General features: G+C 44.1%; 1 long non-coding RNA gene across 1 annotated transcript; it reads left to right on the forward strand.

Moving 5' to 3' along the window:
• Positions 1 to 1,689: 1,689 nt before the first annotated feature.
• LOC143942047 (uncharacterized) lies at positions 1,690 to 7,543 on the forward strand. Its single transcript, XR_013264652.1, has 2 exons — positions 1,690 to 1,958; positions 5,123 to 7,543. It is a non-coding gene; the product is annotated as an uncharacterized LOC143942047 (long non-coding RNA).
• The last annotated feature ends 3,090 nt before the right edge of the window (positions 7,544 to 10,633 follow it).

Here is a 10,633-nt window from a genome sequence, read left to right on the forward strand (position 1 = left end):
TGAGGGGGTATTTGTCTTTAAATTTGTATCAGCGCAGCTGGAGGTTCCTTGGGAAGACTGCAGCGGCGTGCCATTTTAGATGTGCTATGAAACAGGGCTGTTTTATTGGTTTTTGGCCCCAAATTATGCCCAGAGTCACCAGAAATGAAATCCCCCGAGTTCAGGAGTGCTGCGAGGCACAGGTAGGTGTATTTTAAGTGTGGGTGTTGTTTTGTTTATAGCGCAAAAAATAAAAATCGCAGAGGTGATCTAATACCACCAAAAGAAGACTACCGTATTTATCGGCGTATAACATGTGTCGGCGTATAACACGCACCCCAAGTTTAGGAGGGAATTTTAAGGAAAAGCAACACTTTATGACAAGCAACACTAAATAATATTGGAAAATATGATGATAACTGCATGGTTACACCCAGGGGTCAAGTTCTGGGGAAAAAAATACGAGAACTCACCCAAGATCCCCCACCCCCACCTCAAAAATACAAAATGTGTGTATATCACCTTTACATCAGGGTTTGCAGAGTTCCCCCTTGCAAACTCTGATGTAAAGGGGAATGCCAGGAACTCTGCCCCCTTCACTCTGCCCCCTAGTGTTCTCTGTATCCTTCACTCCCCCCCAGTAATGTCCTCTGTCCCCTTCACTCATCCTCCCAGTTATGTCCTTTGCCCCCTTCACCCCCCCAGTAATGTCCCCTGCCCCCTTCACCTCCCCCCCCAATAATGTCCTCTGCCCCCTTCACCTCCCCCCAGTAATGTCCTCTGCCCCTTCACCCCCCCCCCCAGTAATTTCCAGTTCCTGGAAGAGTGGGGGCTGGTGAGATCTCAACTGACCTGTCAGCGAGGTGATGAGCTGACAGCGGTGTGGTGCTGTTCCTGCGTTGACCATGAGGTGGCAGCGGTGGCCCCATAGAGAGGAGGCTAGGTGGTATCGGTAGTAGTGGAGATGTGTGCGGCAGCGGGGTGAAGGAGGAGGAATTGGGAAGAAGCGTAGAATGGGGCACACCTGTGACATCCCACATCAGGCATGCCGATTCTACAAGGTTTATCATTACACCGGGACACTCACAGCCGGTGTTTGGGACTCGGGAGTTGTAGTTTCCTCCTGCACTGCTCAGTTCTCTCCAGTCTCCACCCACCGCCACCAGGAACTTGAGTGTGGTCTGGACTACAACTCCCGGAATGTAGCACAGCAGATTGCCCTCCCATCTCAGCCCGCCCCTGTTCGAAGGCCAGTCCTGCTAAAGGGAACTGCGTTCCTGCTATGGAAAAAGTACAGGAACTCCGTTCCCATGCATTCCCGCTGGACTTGAGCCCTGGTTACACCGATGACGGACTGCTAAGCCTTAAAACTCCATACAGGGGGACTCCCTTGCAGCACTGGAGCCCTGAGCCCAGTTATCACTCAGGACATTGCCTGCTTGAAGTTTGTATGTTTGTGTTGGTTTTCTCCCGAGTCTTGCTTTACTGCTCACCATCCAAATACACAGGTAGAATAAATGACTTGTGACAAAACTGACCATACCGGGTTCTCTATGACTGTGTATTACTCCAGTGCATACAACAGGTCTACAACATTGATATCAATTGTTTTAAGTCCCTGCAAAGCATTGTGTGATTATCGAACATTTAAAGTGAAAATTAATACATTCCCATCAATTGTTATTTTTAACAATTTCCTCTTCCAGAGCTCTTCTCTCCTCCAAAAGTAATAATTCTATACAATATATCAGGAAGAGGTTCCATGACTGTGAGATGTGACACCAAACTGGATCCCCTTAGAGGCGACACAGAGCTGTATTTTGCCTTCTACAGAGATGGACGGATTCTGCGGGAATTCAGTGTATCCAATGAATACAGAGTGGAGGATTCTGGGAAATGTACCTGTGAAGTGAGGACGAGATCTGACACTGTGAGGAAGATGAGTGATGGGATCCATATCCAGATAACGCAGATACACGGTGAGCTTGAAGAATTGAATAAGCCTCTGTTCTGTCTCTAATATCACCTTATCCAAAAGACTGAGATCAAGTCTGTATAGATAGTTTAGCAACTTGCTGACTTAAAGTGATTGCAATGCCCTGTACACACAATAGGATTTTCCGACAAAAAAAAAATCCATGGACGTTGGCTCAAACTTGTCTTGCATACACACGGTCACACAAAGTTGGTCGGAAATTCCAAATGTCAAGAACGCGGTGACGTACAACGCGTACGACGAGCTGAGAAAAATGAAGTTCAATAGCCAGTGCGGCTCTTCTGCTTGATTCCGAGCATGCGTGTCACTTTGTGCATCGAAATTGCATACACACGATCGGAATTTGCCAACAACGGATTTTGTTGTCAGAAAAATTTGAGAACCAGCTCTCAAATTTTGTGTGATGGAAATTCCTAGGGTAAATGTCCGATGGAGCCTACACATGGTCGGAATTTCCAACAACAAACTCCTACCATCGGAAAATCCAATCGTGTGTACGGGGCATTAGGGAAAGAGTATAAGGGAAGCAAGAAAGAATATATGAAATGGGATAAGGAAAGGAAATAAAGACTAAGGGAAAGAGAATAATCAAAAGTAAGAAAGACTAAATAAAAAGGAATAAGGGAAGGGAATAAAGACTACGAGATAACCTTCAAACAGGTAAACAACATGATAGCTCCATACGCAACACCCCTACAATGAAGAGGGTAGATCAGAACAACCCCCCCTACACCGATGAGATCTATCCATCCTTTCCCCCTTCTTTCAACATTTCTCTTATCCGTCATCTGTTCTCTCCTTTTTTTTTATCAACATCCATTAACCTACAGCTTCATCCCCCTCCTCTACAGATTTATCCCCAGTTTGGTTGAGCTACATTGGCCATTCTATAGTAGAACATCCTATTTGCACTTTTCGTTCCCCCGACCAACCCTCCTAACCCAATCATTCACATTCTCTGGGCTTACTTCATAACCCCTTCTCCATTCCTCACCCCCTTATTCTTTATTTCCTTTCCTTATTTCTTTTCATATATTCTTTCTTGCTTCCCTTATACTATTTCCCTTACACACGGCCGAACTTTCCAGCAGGAAAAGTCAGACAGAATCATTTCAGCTGATATTCCGTTCATATGTTGGCTTCAGCAGACTTTTTTTTCTCGAAAATTCTGACGGACCTAGAAATAGAACATGTTTTAAATCTTTGAGACGGAATCAATTACTATCGGGAAAACCGTTCGTCTGTATGCTGTTCCGATGGACCAAAAGCAACGCAAGGGCAGCCATTGGCTACTAGCTTTTGAACTTCCTTTTTCTAGTCCCGGTGTACGTCTTGTACGTCACCACGTTCTAAACGATCGGACTTTGGTGTAGGCAATTCTCTTTCAGCAGAATTCCGTTGGAACTCCGTCAGAAAAACTGTCAGCCCTTGTACACACGGTCGGACATTCTGACAACCAAATCCGATGGATTTTGTCCGAAACTGTTGCATACACACGGTCGGACAAAGTTGTCGGAAAATCCGATTGTACATAACGTGATGATGTTATTTCGTTACGACGGGACCACGTTCAGACTAGTAGCCAATAGCTTTGGTCTAGGAATTTGATCTGAGCATGCGTGGCACTTTGTCCGTCGGAGTAGACTACACATGATCGGTGTATGTCCGATCGGAGCATTTTGTCGGAAAATTTTACGGACAAGTTGGAAAACTTGGTCCGTCGGATACACCGACGGAAACAGTCTGATGGAGACCACACACAGTCGGATTATCCGACAACACGGTCCGATAGGACACATTCCATTGGAATCTCTGGCCGTGTGTACAAGGGCTTAGAGTTTATTCTGACGGAAAAAACTGTCTTTACTCCCTTCCCTTATTCTCTTATTTACTTTACTCCCTTCCCCCATTATTTACTTCCCCTATTATAAATAACTTAATCTTTACTCCCTTCCCTTTATTCTCTTTCTATCACTCTTCATTGCCTTCCTTTATTCCTTTTCTCTTATGCCCTGTACACACGGTCGGACATTCCGACCACAAAATCCGTTGGATTCGTTCCAACGGATTTTGTCCGAAACGTGTGTTGCATACACACGGTCGCACAAAGTTGTTGGAAAATCCGATCATTCCGAACAAATCGTACGATGTAGAGGCCAGCAGCCAATAGCTTTCATTCCCAAATTTATTCTGAGCATGCGTGGCACTTTGTGCGTCAGAATTCTATACACACGATCGGAAAAAGTCCGATCGGATTTTGTTGTTGGAAAATTTTAGGTCCTACTCTCAATTTTTTTCTGTCGGGAAATTCCAATGGAAAAAGTCAGATAGAGCCCACACACGATTGGATTTTCCGACAACATAATCCGATCTGACTTTTCCCCGTTGGAATATCCGACTGCGTGTACAAGGCATTAGTCTTTCCTCCCTTCCCTTATTCTCTTTCCCTTAGTCTTTATTCCTTTCCCTTATTCTTTTATCATCTTGTAACTTATGCTCCTCTTTAGCAGGTGATGGGCTTATCTCCCAGTTCTGGTACTTTCTATTTCACCTCTCTCCTCCTACGGGAGGACTATTAGAACATAAAAACAACATCATCGCTTCTGTCCAACAAGATGGAAGCTGATCCAGACCCTTCATATAAACATTATATACATTTGTAATGCCGCGTACACACGACCGGACTTTTCGAGTTACTAGGTCCGACGGACTTTCGGCGGAGTTCTGACGGACTTTCCGAATGAACGGACTTGGCCACACACAATCACACCAAAGTCCGACGGATTCGAACGTGATAACGTACGACCGAACTAGAATAAGGAAGTTCATAGCCAGTAGCCAATAGCTGCCCTCGCGTCGGTTTTTGTCCGTCGGACTAGCATACACACGAGCGGATTTCTCGGTAGGAACTGGGTCCGGCGGAGTTCAGGTGGAAAAAATTAAAACATGTTCTATTTCTAAAGTCCGCCAGATTTTTGGCAAGCGAAGGTCCGATGGAGCCCCACACACGATCGAATTGTCCGACGGACTCGTTCCGTCGGACCTTTGCTGTCAAAAAGTCCAGTCGTGTGTACGCGGCATAACAGTTCACAATCACACAAAATGTTCTAAAAATTGTATAACTTCCATCGCTGGTTCTCTCCTCAGATTACACGGTTCAGAATACCATACGCCTGGTGATCTCTGGATTTGTATTGTCTGCTGCCGTATGTTTCATCTACTTCCACAACAAGTGGTAGAGAAGAAGAAGAACTTCTAGAAATCTGAGGACCTCCATAAAACATCTAAGTAAACATGGAAAATGTCTTGGTTGAATTTAAAGGAAATTCAGCAATTTTCTACAAGTTAATATTCCCAAAAAACTTGATATTAATTAAAAAAATATATAAGAGATTAAACGAATGAGTTTATACACTGAATATAGTGAGCTGTGGACAAAGCGGAAGTGGACACTGAGCTCACGTCTTGAGAGTTTGTCAGGAAGGAAATAAAGTGGTTTTCTTTGAAAAAAAAAAAAAACTAAGATGCAAAACACAAATGTCACACTTTACTGATTATGTTGTCTATTCAAAGTTATGAAAACTAAAAGTATGAAGTTGGTTTTGGATATATTATCTTTTTTTTAATAATGGTCAGGTAAAAATTCATTATTATATATAAATATCTTGTATTCTAATTTTCATTTCTCAACAGTAAAGTTAGCCCAATTTTTTTTAAATTGTGAAAGATGATGTTAAGCCAAGTAAATTGATACCCAACGTGTCACGCTTCAAAATTGCTCCAGCCGGTTGAATGGTGACAAACTTTGACCCTTAAAAGGTTACCAGTTTTGAGTTACAGAGGAGGTCTAGTGCTAGAATTATTGCTCTCGCCCTAACGTTCGTGGTGATACCTCACATGTGTGGTTTGAACACCGTTTTCATATGCAGGCGCTACTTATGTATGCGTTCGCTCCTGTGCGCAAGCTTGGCGGGACGGGGCAATTTAAATTTTGTTTTTCTTATTTATTTTACTTTTTATTTTTTATTTTTAAACTGTCCTTTCAATATCAAATTTGGGTCACTTTTATTCCTATTTACAAGGAATGTAATGTTGTTGGAAAATTCGAGAACCAGCTCTCAAATTCCTAGGGTAAATGTCCGATGGAGCCTACACATGGTCGGAATTTCCGACAACAAACTCCTATCACATATTTTCCATTGGAAAATCCAAGCGTGTGTACGGGGCATTAGGGAAAGAGTATAAGGGAAGCAAGAAAGAATATATGAAAAGGGATAAGTAAAGGAAATAAAGACTCAGCCCCTGTACACAAGGTCGGAGATTTCCACAACCAAATCCGTCGGATTTTGCCCGTCGGATTTTGTCCGAAACTGTTGCATACACACGGTCGGACAAAGTTGGCGGAAAAATCCGATCTTTCAGAACGTGATGACGTAATTTAGTTACGATGGGACTACGTTCAGGCTAGTAGCCAATAGCTTTGATGTAGGAATTTGATCTGAGCATGCGTGGCACTTTGTCCGATCAAAATTCTCTACACATGATCGGAGTATGTCCAATCGGCCCAGTTGGTCGGTAAATATTTCCAACATGTTGGAAAATTGGGTCCGACGGATATTCCGACGGAATCAGTCCGATGCATACCACACACATTCGGATTATCCGACAACACGGTCCGATAGTACACATTCCGACGGATTCTCTGACCGTGTGTACAAGGGCTAAGGGAATGTAAACATCCCTTGTAATATAAATAAAGCATGGCAGAACCTCTTAAATGTGAGATCTGGGGTCAAAAAGACCTTAGGTCTAACATTTACACTTAAATGCAATAAAATAAGAAATCAATTTTTTTCAAAAACAATTTTTCCCCCTTTAAGACCATTGGGCAGAAGTAATGCTTAACGACTTGACGCTTGATTTGATACTTCCGCCATCCAATGGTATGGAGCCGATTAGGGGCCATCTTTCCCTCTCTTGGCTCCAGGCTGTTGAGGGGAGAGGATGTGATGGTCTCTGCCGCTACCGACGGCTCCGGTAAGCGGTGCAGATGACCGGAGTGTGGTAGGAGGGGGGCCCCACTCCTGCCGCCCAATAAAAGGAATGATCTCGCTGCGAATCTGCAAAATAAAATATTTATTTTATATTACAGATAGTTTACTCCTTGTGTGGCCTGTACAGTCTGAAATCGTTCTTTGCTTGCTTTCTGAGTATACAACACGGATGAGGGCCATGAATGGCACTTCATTTGTGGAGTTTATGTAATTGTGTGACATATCTTGTATGTGTGTGACACCTCCTTGCAGTCTGGTGTGGGAGAGGAACATTCAGGACCTAAGTGCTATGTAAACCATTCTACCGGCGGCGTCAACCTTTAACAGGAACAACTGACGGGCAACCGCGTCTATGAGGACTTTCTTAAGTTTAAGGTATGGGCAGCACCACTAGGGAAACAGCACAGCCAGGCCAACGTGCAGCCAAATGTAAAGTATAATCAGTTGAAAGTATCAATAAGTATAATCATAAATGTAAAGGAATTTTCTGTAATAAAGTAGTACCTCAACTGCATTCTGCAAATTCATTCATTTAACTGAGTTCTTTGTCAAAGAAGAAGGACATTACAGAGATGTGTAGTCACGGTATACAAAAAAACAGGGAAACAGTTAAAACCATGGTTATTCCTCTGGGTTACGAAGTAAAAGTGAATGGTAAAATCATTTTAATGGTGTGAGAAGAGTGTAGCAAGAAGGAAAAGCAGCCAACTGGCAGAGGAAGTGGTGACGGGCGGCTGGGGATGGAGGTTCTAGCTTAGGACTTCATACACCTCACTTAGTGGCAGAGTTTGCATGTTGGAGCCTGCTGTGGTACAGAACCCTCCTAGCAACCAAGTCTGTTGGCCACAGTGTGCAAGGCCTGGTATGGTGGCTTCCATCTGTGCCTTTGGGCAGAATACAGATAAAGATACCATGTGAAGAGGCAAGCTAGTGGAGTAAAGTGAGTGCTTAATGGAACATTTTAAAAATGAATTTAAAGACGTGTTTAGGTATGAATAGACCAAACAAAACATGATCCTTCTACAGGTGTGTGGGTTTCTAGACCTCAATTTGACCTCTGGCCTGAAGGTGCCATCAACTCACACTGAAGCTGAGTCTAAGGTAACATACAATGGCTTGTAATACTTCCTGTGGCCCCTGGAGGGCAACAGCTAAATAGATTGCAGTTTACAGCTCTTAATAGCTGAAGCTAAAATTGTTAAGTGTTATCAGACACACCCAGATGTGGTTCCATTCAAAGTGACTTGAATCAAAAAGCCTCTATCCATCCAAAGGGACTTAGGTTGAAGTAAGGAAATCCGCCGCGATTGAGTCTCCCTAAGTGGCGGATTTCCTTATTTCAACCTAAGTCCCTTTGGATGGATAGAGGCCCTGGCTGGGTTTTGAGCCACAAGCGATATTGACCTTCTGCAATCGGAGGTCAACACAAGCTGGTAAGAAAGCATTGTGTAAGGTGAAGGCATTCACTAAGGATCACGTACCCTGTCTGGTGACGGACGGTGTATTTATTTCTGAAGAACTGTTTTATTACATTTGGACTTTCTTTAATTTTTTATTGCAATTTTCTTGCTCTTTTTTTTTTGGTTTAGCACAATTCTATAATGGAAAAAATCCAAAGTGAGCCTTAACCCTTTAACTGTTAATGACAGCAATTGCTGAACTTATTCCTGCATCAAAGATTGGCCCCTTATTTGCCTCTATATTTTAAGAAAATAAAACAATTTAGACTGACAAGATGTGATCAAATGCACCAAAAATTAAAAAAAAACTCCTAAACATCCCCCTTCCCAAATATACTCTCTAAATACATTTTCAGGAAAATTCAGCTTTCACTTAATCAAAAAAATGAACATAATTGACAGTCTTTGCTTAGAAAATTTTAGGAAAATGTGTAACTTTGCTTGCAAAAGTAACTCAACTCGTCCCTACAAGCTGGGGTGTTAAAAAGTTTGATTGCATAAATGTGAAGTTAATGACAGTAATCGGTGGTGACAGGTACTCTTTATGGAGGCATCGGGGGTCTAAAAGACCCCCGATCTCTCCTTTACACTTCAAAGTATTCAGATGGCCGTTTTCAGCGATTCTGAATACTGTATATATTTTTAAATCGGGCGCCATTGGCAGCCGAGTAAACCGGAAGTCACTTCCGTGTTTACAATTATGAGACTGGAATTAAGCCACTTACGGCTTCATTCCAGTCCCTCTCTAGCCGCCAGAGGCATCGGATGTGCGATCGGTGCTCCCAATTGAACGGGAGCCCCGGTAAGAGCGTCAGGAGGGGGGACATCCCCTTCCGCTCCTCCGTCATAACAGACAAGCGGCTTTTAGCTGCATCAGTTGTTCTGGCTGGAAAACCAATCGCCCGCTGTAAAAATCAGGTGCGGGCATCATCCCGGTATAACCGGAAGCCGAGTACGCACATCTGCGTACGCTCCGCGGCAAGGGGTTAAAGGAATTTTTTCTTTTATTGTTGCACATTAAGCATCATTAAAATAATTTCTCCTGATTAAAATTTACATTGATACATGTCCCCCAGGGCAGTACCCAGGCCCCCATACCCTTTTTATGGCCAATTACATGCATATAAGCTTTCAAAATGGGGTCTTTGGATTTTTCAAGTTCGGGTCTCATAGACTTTAATAGGGTTTGCTGTTCGGGTCAGAACTTTTTTTCTGTTGGGAAGTTTTGGTGTTAACCGAACAAGGAGGTGTTCAGCACAACTCTACCGGGTACAAGGTGTAATGACTGATCTATCCACTGGGGGCTCAGTCATCTCCACTACTGTATCTCCCCAGCACATTGATGATGTCCTCCTCTTGTTCCTATTTAAACAGCTGCCGCCAATTACTCATCGTTCGTGCTAGGAACCTGTTACCAGGCAAAGTGCACGATCCGCACCTTGCAGCTTACTACTGTATGTTTGGGTCGCACAGAGCCCCTGCTCACTAGTCTTAGTTTTGGGCCAGACAGAGCCCCCACTCTCTACTCTTCGTTTGGGCCAGACAGAGCCCCCACTCTCTACTCTTCATTTGGGTCGGACAGAGCCCCCACTCTCTACTCTTCGTTTGGGCCGCACAGAGCCCCCACTCTCTACTCTTTGTTTGGGTCGGACAGAGCCCCCACTCTCTACTCTTCATTTGGGTCGGACAGAGCCCCCACTCTCTACTCTTCGTTTGGGCCAGACAGAGCCCCCACTCTCTACTCTTCACTTGGGCCGGACAGAGCCCACTATCTACTCTTCATTTGGGCTGGACAGAGCCCCCACTCTCTACTCTTCGTTTGGGTCGGACAGAGCCCCCACTCTCTACTCTTCGTTTGGGCCAGACAGAGCCCCAACTCTCTACTCTTTGTTTGGGCCAGACAGAGCCCCCACTCTCTACTCTTCGTTTGGGCCAGACAGAGCCCCAACTCTCTACTCTTTGTTTGGGTTGGACAGAGCCCCCACTCTCTACTCTTCGCTTGGGCTGGACAGAGCCCCCACTCTCTACTCTTCGGTTCGGCCAGTGAACGCCTCACCAACCTCTCCCACAAAGGCTACCAGCAGATCTCTCCAGATGGCACTGAGTGTCCCCATCAGCTTAATTCTACTCACTGCAAGTATACC

Source organism: Lithobates pipiens, unplaced genomic scaffold (assembly GCF_037356315.1).
Source record: "Lithobates pipiens isolate NorthernLeopardFrog02 unplaced genomic scaffold, aLitPip1_a1.2 Scaffold_30, whole genome shotgun sequence".
In the NCBI taxonomy this organism is placed as follows: domain Eukaryota; kingdom Metazoa; phylum Chordata; class Amphibia; order Anura; family Ranidae; genus Lithobates; species Lithobates pipiens.